The sequence below is a fragment of the Gadus morhua genome, chromosome 14, assembly GCF_902167405.1.
Source record: "Gadus morhua chromosome 14, gadMor3.0, whole genome shotgun sequence".
In the NCBI taxonomy this organism is placed as follows: Eukaryota; Metazoa; Chordata; class Actinopteri; order Gadiformes; family Gadidae; genus Gadus; species Gadus morhua.
The window spans coordinates 14096126-14108380 of NC_044061.1; positions in this window are offsets into that span (position 1 = coordinate 14096126).

The following is a 12255-nucleotide window of genomic DNA, read 5'->3' on the forward strand; positions in this document are numbered from 1 at the left end:
CCTCTCTCTCTCCTGCTCTCTTTCTGTATCACTCTCTCTCTCTCTCCCCCTCCCTACCCCTCTCTCTCTCCTGCTCTCTGTCTGTCTCACTCTCTCTCTCTCTCTCCCCCTCCTTACCCCTCTCTGTTTCGCTCTCTCTTTCTCCTGCTCTGTGTCTGTATCTCTCTCTCTCTCCCCCCCTCCCTACCCCTTTCTCTCTCTCTCTCCTGCTCTCTGTCTGTATCACTCTCTCTCTCTCTCTCTCTCTCTCTCTCTCTCTCTCTCTCTCTCTCTCTCTCTCTCTCTCTCTCTCTCTCTCTCCCTCCCTACCCCTCTCTCTCTCCTGCTCTGTCTGTCTCACTCTCTCTCTCTCACCCCCTCCCTACCCCTCTCTATTTCGCTCTCTCTCTCTCCTGCTCTGTGTCTGTATCACTGTCTCTCTCTCTCTCTCTCGCCCTCTCGCTCGCCCTCCATCTGAGAGGGGTTTGAGGCATAAGCCACAGGAGGTCCTGCTGGTTTCAACAGAGAAATGTTCAGATGATTCGTTTGAAGACTCTTGGCAACACACTTATACCTAACTAAGAATAATAAAGGGTTCAAAGTTATTGGAAAGATGGGGAAATTTAGATTTGACTTGTTTGAAGCAGTTGAAACCAGACTTATTCAGGGTTAAATAGTTGATATAATCTATGTTATCTGTTTTATCTTTTTAAATCTCTCAAACGTATCTCTGTCATTCACTTTGATTTACAGTTATCTTAAAGACCAATAAAGTTGGAAAGATATATTGATTTATTGAGGGATAACAGTGCTAATATGTAGAACACATTAAAGAGCTACAAATCCCCCTGATCAGGTCTGGAAATACACAGAGAGTTTGGCTCTCGTTCTTCAACCAGCGAATTAAAACATCAATGTCAAAATTACATCAAGAACTTGTTATAGGTAAGGGTAGTCATTACCCCCTTCAAGCAGCGGAAAGGAGACCTAGTAAGCACATTTATAGTTTAAATTGTAAATGTTTTATGTAACGAATGACTTCCTAATGTAAAAATGTTGAGCTGAGGCATACTCTATTTGAGTGTAATGAACTCATCAATATGAATACATGAACCTTGAAGTTAGCATGAAGAAAAGTGAGTAGGTAAAGCAGGATTCATATCGCACCTTCGGAAAACAACGTGTGCTGTGCAGCGTCAATGAATCTGGAGGCTACGTTTGTTCTGCTAACTTAGAGAGCATAAATCGTCCGTCTTTATGCACCGCCATGCTCAGCCCCACCACCCTAACAGAGACACCATGTGGCATCCCGGAAAAATGAAAATAACCTATAAATGATCATTAAATTATCGTCCAATTTGAGGGAACGATTAGAACATTAGTATGTGGAGCTAATTGTCTTCAGCATACAAGGAGTTGGATGTGAAAATAGGATGTGTGAACGTGTTACAGCTTAATTGCAGTGATATATTTACACACCGAGGAAGAGTGAATGTATTGTGATACAGGAGGTGAGGAAGATAAGTGGAAGGTGAATAAAGCAAGCTAGAGGAGGAGGAAGAGATGAAAGCTAGCCATAGATTTTCACAGCAAGAAAGAGTGAACATTATTAGAGATAGATTGATGAAGAGTAGAATGTACCTTGATGAAGAGTTCCATATCTGAAAGTTGCAAAGCCTGGGTTTTTTTATTTATGAACTTGGTCCTAAATAAATAGTGTCCCAAACTGCGCTAACAGGGGGAATAGTGATTCTTTTGATATAGTTTAGCGAATATTTTAACATAGTTTAGCTTTATCTATCCATCTATTATCTGTTGTTTGTAGATCTTTAGTACTACACATTGATGAACTGACAAGGTTGAGATGAGCTTATAGCTCAACCGTGGCCAAGATAAATGGATGGATGCATCTCAAACTCACGTGTGTGTGTGTGTGTGTGTGTGTGTGTGTGTGTGTGTGTGTGTGTGTGTGTGTGTGTGTGTGTGTGTGTGTGTGTGTGTGTGTGTGTGTGTGTGTGTGTGTGCGCATGCATACATACACAGAAAATAAAATAACAAAAAACATTTACATTTCCAGTAAATATGTTGATGTGTATATTCTATATATAAATATTGAATTGCTCTCTTCCCTGCTTTGAACTATCAGTATTTTAATCCAAAAGGAAAAGTCGGCCTAGTGCTTCTCAAAAATACATCACTAATATGTCTTGGAACTACACTTAATATTGCATATGAGACAGTTTCTGTTTTCCATCAGAAAGTTTCTTGAATAATTGATTGTGAGAGGGCCAGCATTGCAGACAAGCCCTACTAAATCAATCAGTTTGACCAAAACTCCTCTACTCTCAGAGAAAAAGGTGAAACTAAAAAGTAGTAAAAAGTATCTGCGAGTTGCTCGCTCCACACAGTTGAAACAGTTGAACTGAAAATGTAAGATTTAAGATTAGTTGAGAAAGTTATTTCAGGGATGTGCTCGCAGCAAAGGTTAACTTCTCATTAAACAAACTTAAAAAGGTCTTGCAAATAGTTCTGAGATTGAATCAGTTGACTGCGAAATGTTGTAAACCTAAGTTAAGCGTTTGAGGTCTTGGGACTTTTGTACGGGAAAATTTGTCTGAACGATTATATTTTTTAGCGTTTACATTTAGAGGTGTTAAATACACAGGACTGAAAACTATTCCATTAGGGAGAGGAATTTATACAATATGTAGCATATATCGTTAATAATGTATAACCTCATTCTCTGTAATATTTACATTTATTGTTTGCATGCATATTTACATTGCTACTTTTCCTTTTCTTATTTACTTATTTTTTCCCTCTTTTGAAATCCTCACTTCTGTCCTGTACTTTCTGTACTTTCTGTTTTCTCAATTTCCCTTCTAACATTAATAATGTTAATCTTATCCTACCATTAACCATAGAGGCCAAAAACTGTGTAAAGGCCAAAGTGTCAGCATTGCTACTTTGTTTGGATTTTCTAAACTCCTTCTGGATTATTGTATTGGGTGGACCGCACAGATCCATCAAGAACTCCAAGGTCACGTCCTATATAAATAATTCCTTTCTCATTCTTTGTTTTCTATGTTGCCCTAGACAGCAAGAAATGTTACAAATTTTCAATGTTTTTTACAGCAGAAGTATACCACACCCAAGGTTAGCATCTATTTGCCGATCATCGCAGACATAATACATTGGAAGTCAGAGAGCAGGAGTAGAATATTGCAGAGAAAAATATAAATTAATCTCTGGTAAATTCACTATATTATGGAAGTAACATTTATGTATATCTGTCTATATATTATATTATAGATTGGTATTATCTTAGGCTGCACATGTTCTCCACCGCTAGCAGCCCAGCATGCCTTAAGGATTGGGAAGCGGTGGTTTCCGTAGCGACAGCATCATGCAGGGACCAGGAGGAGGAAACTAAGCAGCTTAATATGTCAGAGTTAACGAGGGATTGAAAACGAGTCTGGAGAGAACACATTCTGCCTTTGAATAAAAGGCAGAATGGATAAAAAAGAGGGAGTGCATAATTCAGGCAGATTCATCTCCCACCAGCCGTATTAAAGCAGCGTATGTTGTATTATAGCTATATGATGTTCATTAACCGCAACGTAGGGCTGTTGGACTGTATGGGAGGATGGGTTGCTAGTTCCAGGGGAGCGTGTAAGATCTTGTGCCTTGCCCAAGGACTTGTTAAGCACCGGCTCAACGTGTCCCGTCGTTTTTGTTATATTGATTATTTAGTTGTATAGTAATAATATTTGTATAATAGTTAATTATGATGTATGTATATTTTTGTATCTCTCATATTGTTCCACATTGATGTTTTTTTTACAAATGTTTATCAAAAGATTTAAGGTTATTAAAAGATGGGTTTGAGTTAGAGAAGCAAAAATAAAGGGAAAGTTTGAAGAGAAGGTTTTTGAGGATGAGTCAAACTCAAACGATTCAACTTTACTTATGAATTATCTTCAGCAATGGACAAGGAGCTGCCGACTGTCAGCAAAAACCAAATAAATTAAAAGTTGGATCACAAGACATTATATTTTAATACGTTTAAATGTCAGCCGATAACAGATATGATTGACCTCTGCTTCCTACAACGTCAGCAGATTTAATTTCAGCAAGACTCCAACCTCAACATTGTTATACAGGAACAGACCTTTCATTAAAGCAAAACTTTAGTAACAGAAATAGCTTTAGTTATTGTAATAGTAGATACATTTAGTATCTATAAATGCCTTTAGTTATAGATACCTGTAGTAGGGGTAGATGGCTTTAGATATAATCTAAGGAATGTAAATTAAGGAATATATACCTTAATTTATCGTTATAGAATATATACATTTAGATAGGCTGCCAAACAAAAAGCCAATGACAACAAACTAAATAAAGAGAGATGGAAAGAAAGAAACTACACACATTTTATTCCTGTTTGAGGTGAAGGCCCTACATTATCTCAATGCATTATGAGTAAATATGTATGTATAAATGTACACACACACACACACACACACACACACACACACACACACACACACCCTGCACAGACCTGAGAAATGTCACTCAACTGAGAAATGGCCCCAATGCAAGTTGGCCCAAGTGGGCCTGAATATAATTATCGAAACCCAGAATTACGCACTTTGCATACATCTGAACATTTAATCAGCCATTAAATCTAACTTTTTTACGATTTGCTTATACACGTAAATTGTTTTATGTTAATGTATGGTTATTGATTTTGTGAATGAAATCATGTGACACAACGTGGCAGAGGACTTGGCTCAAAAGGTAGGCCTGCTATGAACACTGTGTATACCGTATCCTCAATATGCTTGAGACAGGGGCACCGGAATCCCAAAATATAAATGCTCTTCCTGTTATGTCTGCCTTTCTAGTTCAAGCATTGAGTTAGCCTATATAAGCACTACTACAACTACTTCTGTTCTACTCGAGTTTGAATCATACTTCCTTCTCATCTCATCTTTAAAACAGCTTATCCGGGGTCGGGTTGAGGGGGTAGCAGCTCTAGCAGGGGGCCCCAGACCTCTCAATATTGTTCTTCTCAAAGTAACACTAAATCTATCCCCTGCCCTGGATTGACCATGGGGAAATTTGATTTGAGATTATACAGGAAAATAAACGTGGCAAGAAATGCGTTTGCAAATATTTATGATTTGTGGTAAAATAGTTAGTAAATTACTGTGTTAGGAATGTATCACGTCCTGCCTTCATCTTGATTGGCTCTATTTTCTAAATCAACGCGTCATCTGAATTCCATATGCATTTATATTAATCTGAACACTGATCAAGGTGAGGATTTGAGAGACAAAATAAAATAATTTGAACAAGAATAAACGGAATGAGCTATTTTTTTTTAAAAAAACATTTAAACCTTTTATTTGGGGACAGGGGTAGGCTTCTTACAAAGGTCTGGATTCAGCTGCATTGCCTGGATATATAGTAGTTATACTACTACCTCACCCCCTCTTGTCATTCTGTAGGATCATTGAGCGATCAGATTATCAGCAGTATGTTTCAGACAGCCGACAGAGATTACACTCAACGGATAAATGTCCTCGGAACGGGAAATCTATTTGTCATTTGTGTAAATACATGCCAACAACCGGTTGGCACTTATTGGATGTAAGTGTAAGACGAGACAGCTAGACGATCTCATGGATACAACGCTTTTTATGTTAAAGACTGAAAAAACACCTGATGTGTTCTAAATTTCGAGGGTCTAAGCTATTATTAGTGTACCAACAACCCCATCAGCATGGCTGTAGTACCTCTTAACCACACCTAACCACTCATGTTTTACCTTTCATTATTCATATTAAAGCGACCTACAGCAAAAATATATTTATCCACAAATATTTATTCATATATAGGTTTTTCCAATAATTTAAATGGGTTTTGTAGCTATAAAAGAGCTAAATTAAAATATATGCAAGTACCCCCTGGAACCTGCTCACGTACCCCTGGTTAAACGTCCCTGGTTTGGCAGAGGCTGAATACGTGTCTTTTTGGATCAGCGTTTAGGGCATCCCACTGTAGGATGTAGGACGTAGCGCTTTGTAACCTTCTAGAAGGATATCTGTTAGATTCCTAAACTGTTTTGCTGAAGACAAAAAGCCACGTTAGTCCCATTCACAGAACAACACCACTAATATCTGACCTAGCTACTGTTGGTGCTTTAATAGTTTGTAGCCTAGTAACCTGTATCCTAGCAACCCCTAGAAGTAATGAAGAACTTGTTGGTCAGTGGTTGAGCAAAGAACAGACTGAGGTCTCAGGTCTCTAACATCCTTGGAACCACCGTGCTGCCACTTGTGAAGCAGAATGAAGAAAAATACAAATATCATGGGTTTTTCCTGACCTCCACTGTAACGGGTGTCCATTGTGAATCGCATGACTGAATGAGGCTGTGGTCTCACTGAGCAAGGCCAGGAAACATTTTCCTCTTTCAGGGGTCTGGGGGCTTATATGCCCTCGGAGCCAGACTTTACCGTGATTGATATCTGGGAAGTTGTGGAAAGGAGCGATCTCTCCCCAGCCTTGAGAACGAAGAGGAAGTATCAGCCTTGTGCTGGAAGGAGGAGTTAAATGCTGGTGAAATGTATCACATTAATCGTCTCTGCTCCGCTCTGAAGTAAACCTAGTAAAATGTCTGTCTTTAACAACCGCTGACCCTCATATAAGCCATGCTACGATATTCATAGGCGTGAAGCGTGAGTGTGTTTATGCTTTTGAACTCACAGACACACACACACACACACTCTATCCAAACCTGTTTGTTTTCCGGGCTCCATGTTAAGGAGGATGAGGTGTTTATTGTTTCCATCATTGCCTCCCGATCAATACGCTAAAGGGACAGCTGTGTCTTCCCCAGTCCTGACACTCGTCTGTTTTAATTTGAAACCTCAAACACAAAAAGGCTGAAAAGCAACTCAGCTCCAGCTCAGGTGCTGTCCTAAACGACTTGATAAGTGTGAGGGTGTGGAGTGAATAGATGGTGTTAATACGGTGTTAAGGTGTAAAAATAATGGCTCCATTAAAACAAAGTCACGAGAATAAGAAGTTGCTGGAGGAGGAGAATGGAGGAGCGGAGAGTGTCTTAGAGGGAAATTGAAAGAGGAAACCATTAGAAGTGAAACGCCGAACATGATTTCATTTGATCGCCTCTCTTCAGCAGAAAGCCATGCAAAGCTCTCTCAAGAGTCATTAAGCACTGCATGATAGAATATCATTTAATTTTGTTCAGTAGCATCTACCTGCCCTTTAGCAGAGGTTTCTAACCAAGTGGCTAACGCCTGGACCACAAAGTCTTTGCAGTGCTCCAATATTGGATATAAAGTTCAGCTTTTTTGGTGAAACAAGGTGATCTTTCGTTGGTACTTTTGATTTAGTACATGCTAAAGGAATACAGGTCCATCCCTAGAGTGTAGATACAAAGAGGTGTTGAATGATTGGATCTGGCCTGTGCCACTCTGGATCTGCCATAACCAATCGCTTACGTTTGGCTGGGAATCACATTGCGCGCAGGCTGTAAACAAACCAAACACTGTGCTTGAAGATGTCCTTCAACGAGTGCTGACTTTAACGTCATTGTACTCAGCCACTCCCTCTGTTCGCTGATTGGACGCAGACAATTTGTAAGGAGAAAACCAACTTACAGACTGCAGACCCAGACCTAGTGCTGACGGGAAATCAAAATTGAGCGGAAGTACTTAGGCGGGCGGAGCCAGGCTACTGTGTCCGTGTGATTTTGTGCTATTGGTCGGATATCACTATTTTGTGCTATTGTCCTGAACCACCTTGTGTATCAGACAGCGGTGCCCTTGTTGTGTGTGAGCTGTGAGGGAGGGGTGTGGCCTTAGTTGTGTGTTTGATGGCAGGGAAGTGTGTATCTTTGGTTGTGTGTGTGCTGTAAGAGTGGGGTGTAACCTTGGTTGTGGGTGTGCTGTGAGGGAGAAGTGTGGTGTAAACAGGCCGAGATAGACCTGAAATAATGTAACGTCTTTGTCTGCATGAAACACACCCCAAGTGTTTTCTACTTAGTCCAACTCCTTCTTCAGCAGAAGGACACAAATGTGGTACCTGTATACAATGTACGCAAACCATACCTTTGATTTGACCCCTTGACTTGTCTATGTTGTGAGGGACAAGAATTATCCACTTACAATTTGTTTCAGACAGAAAACAACAATGCAAGCCACGATAAATAAAGAGTGTACATACACATCATTATAAATGGCATTGTGGCGCTCACAACAGCGCATTGCTATTTGTTACCCAGATAATAAATCAGTGCATGTTGTAACAGGCAGATCCTTGCCGATACAACGCAAAAACCCACTACAGCAGGAATCACAATCAATCAACATCAATCAGTCAGTTCTCTATCATTCTCTTCACAACTTTAGCTACCATCAGTTTGATTCGCTGGTGTTGTGCTGGTATTGACCTTGTGTGGTGACCTTGTGTGGTAGTGGTTATGACCTTCTGTGGTGGTGTTGATGGTGACCTTGTGTGATGGTGGTATTGGTGGTGACCTTGTATGGATGTGGTGACCTTGCGTGGTGTTGGTGCGACCTTGTGTGGATGTGGTGACCTTGTCAGGTGTTGGTGTCCTTGTGTGGTTGTGGTGACATTGTTTGGTGTTGATCGTGACCTTGTGTGGTGGTGGTGACTTTGTGGGTTGGTCGTTGTGACCTTGTGTGGTGGTGGTGACCTTGTGTGTTGTGGTGACCTCGTGTGTGGTGGTGACAGTGTGTGGTGGTGGTTGTGACCTTGTGTGGTGGTGGTGACTTTGTGTGGTGGTCGTTGTGACCTTGTGTGGTGGTCGTTGTGACCTTGTGTGGTGGTGGTGACCTTGTGTGTTGTGGTGACCTTGTGTGTGGTGGTGACAGTGTGTGGTGGTGGTTGTGACCTTGTGTGGTGGTGGTGACCTTGTGTGTGGTGGTGACAGTGTGTGGTGGTGACCGTGTGCGGAGGTGGTGTTGGTGGGGACCTTGTGTCGTGGGGGTGTTCGTAGTGATCTTGTGTGGTGGTGGTGGTGGTGGCATTGTGTGGTGAGGTTGTTGGTGGTGACCCTGTCCGGTGGGGGTGTTGGTGGTGACCTTGTGTGTGGTGGTGACCGTGTGTGGTGGTGGTGGTGGTGTTGGCAGTGACCTTGTGTGGGGTCCGGGGGTGACCTTGTGTGGTGGTGGTGGTGGGTGGCGACCTTGTATGGAGGTTGTGACCTTGTGTGGTGGTAATGACCTTGCGTGGTGGTGGTTACCTTTTGTGGTGGTGGTGACCTTGTGTGGTGGTGGTGGTGGTGACCTTGTGTGATGGTGGTGGTGCCCTTGTTTGGTGCTGGTGGTGGTGACCTTGTGTGGTGGTGGTGACCTTGCGTGGTGGTAGTGACCTTGTGTGGCGTTGGTGGTGACCTTGTGCGGAGTTGGTTGGTGTGTGGGACACCCTACCCTCAGCCAATTAAGATCCCGCTCTCACCATATGAATTCAAACAAGCTGTGTGTGTGTGTGTGTGTGTGTGTGTGTGTGTGTGTGTGTGTGTGTGTGTGTGTGTGTGTGTGTGTGTGTGTGTGTGTGTGTGTGTGTGTGTGTGTGTGTGTGTGTGTGCGTGCGTGCGTGCGTCTGTAGGTTTATGCGTGTGTCTGTGAGAGTGTGTGCATGCATATGTGGGTAAATACCTGTGTGCCCCTTTGTTCATGTTGTATGAAGCACACCGCTGCAGTTTACCGATGCAGGTGTGGGAGTGCAGCGTGTGTGGGTGCGTGCATGCGTTTATGTGCACATGCGTCTGCATGTGCGTTTGCGTGTGTGTGTAAATGTGAGATGACAGGCTGAGCAGAAGGAGTGACCCTCCGGGCGCCTCCCTGTCAGTGAGTTGCCCCCCTGTGGATTAATTTGTCACCAACATTAGGGAGAGCATTCTTCAAGTCCGCCAATGAAAGGCCTGGGATTGGCAGATTAAGGGCGGGGGGTTCTTTGTATATATTAGCTCCTGACATAAAAACCTGTCATCGCTTTGAGGGAATTGACACCTGTCCCTGTGATCAGGTCCCTGGGGTGGGGGGCAGCAGGTGTGGTGGTGTTGGAGGGGTGGTGGGGGTGAGGAGGGGAGGTGGTGGTTAGGGGGCTGCTGATGAGGGGTGGTGGTTGAGGGTGGTGGTGGTGGTTGAGGGTGGTGGTGGTGGTGCGGCAGGGAGGTGGTGGTAAGGGGGCTGCTGATGAGGGATGGTTGTGGTGGTGGTGGTGGTGGGGGTTGATGATGGAGGGACAGGAGTTCGGTTGGTAGTGGTGGATGTGGAGGAGCAGGGTTGAGGGGTGAGGGTATTGGTGGTGGTGGTGGTGGTGGCGGTGGTGGCGGTGGTGGCGGTGGTGGCGGTGGTGGCGGTGTTGGCGGCGGCGGTGGCGGTGGTGGTGGGGTGTTGAGGATGGTGGGGTTGAGGGTGCTGCTGGAGGTGCGATGGTGAGGAATACTATGGTCGTCAGAGCCTGATGGCACCAGAGGGACGAATATTATAGTCCTTTTTTTAAAAGAAAACTTGGTTATTAAAGCAAGACGCTGTGGCAAGGTGGCTCGTACTAATTGTATGAGAACACGTCCTCTAAGACATAATTAAATCAAATGTCCTTCACTATCTCTCTGACACTCTGGGTCTCCGTGGGGGTTATAAATCACAGGTAGGAAAGAAGATGGTTCAGAGTACTTGAATAGCATCCGAGCGGGCCTGTTTACCTGACTCTTTGTCTTTCTGCATGTCTTTCTGACTATCTGTCTACCTGACACCCTGTCTATCTGTCTAGCTCTCTCTGTCTGTTTGTCTGTCATCATTTTTGACTATCCGTCTGCTTTCCTGTCTATCTGCTTCTCTACCTGTCTGACTATCAATCTATCTGCCTGTCTGTCTGTCTGTCTGTCTGTCTGTCTGTCTGTCTGTCTGTCTGTCTGTCTGTCTACCTCTCTTTGTCTGTCATCATTTATATCTATCTGTTTGCTTTTCAGTCCGTCTCTTTGCTTCTCTACCTGTCTGGCTATCTGTCTGGCTGTATTTCTGTCTGTCTTGCTGTCTCTCTGTCTGACAGCAGATATTAAATAAACTGATTCAATACATGTCAACTATAGTATATATTTCCAATGATGTCAGGCAGTCCGTATACAGATGGAAACACACAGACAGACAGTTGATTTTGAAACAAAGCCTTAACCATCACCAGAGAAAGATAAAATGTCTACTGTGTGTTGTTGACTCTAAAAGAATTGGCCGATTTGCAATTGTCAATCTAGAAAGATATAGACGGACTGAACTTGATTGAGGTTGCAAACGCATTTCCGATTCTGGCCATCATCAAATCAACAGAAACATTTCAGTTCTAATTTTCCCAAAATACCAACCACAATCATCCCTCCAATATGAAGAATTTCTCGTCATATTGTCCTTCTAGACATCGGTGTCTAGACAAACCAAATGTCGCTGTTAGGACTGTGTTGTGTGTTTATTTTCCATATTTCCTTTTGAACATAAGAATGTGAGGTTGAGCTGCTGTGCATTTCGCAAACGTCTTTTCAAGTCTCTGTCAAATCTTTTGAATATTTGTTTTATAAAATAAAATGTATATAACACCAAAAATAATATTTCACTGTCACTTTAAAGGAGCTTAGAGGTTGGGTTACCCTTTGTTTGTGTTGCGTGGTTTCGACGAATATCAGGTGTGATTCGTGTTCAGTAAATACTGTCATTGAGCTTTCTAGTTTTCTGCGCCGTGTCCGGGCACAGAGCCAGACTGCTGCCGTCCTGGTTTACCAACGTCATCACTCGTGCTTACTACACCCGCTGTCTGCACCTACCACCCGAACATCACTTCTGCTCTGTCCTGTAATACAATCAGCAGCCTGCTTTTCATAGACAATCAGGCCTGACGAGGCCCAAACATCTACCGTAATCGTTTATCGTACATGAATTTACAAAGGTCAGCGCTTTCCTGCATTGTTCATCATATTCCACAGCTCTTCTTCTCCACATCTCGCAACCACTCCCCCCCACCTCAATCCCCTCCACCCTTCACAACCACTCCATCCCTTCAACCCTCCAAAACGACTCCAACTATCCACAACCACTCCATCACTCCTCGAGCCCTCTACCCCACCTTCACCAACCTTCCATCTCTCCATCCCTTCATTTCTCCATCACCCCACTTCCAGCCCTCTCAATGTCTCCGTCACCGCTCCATCCAACCACCCCTCCATCTCTC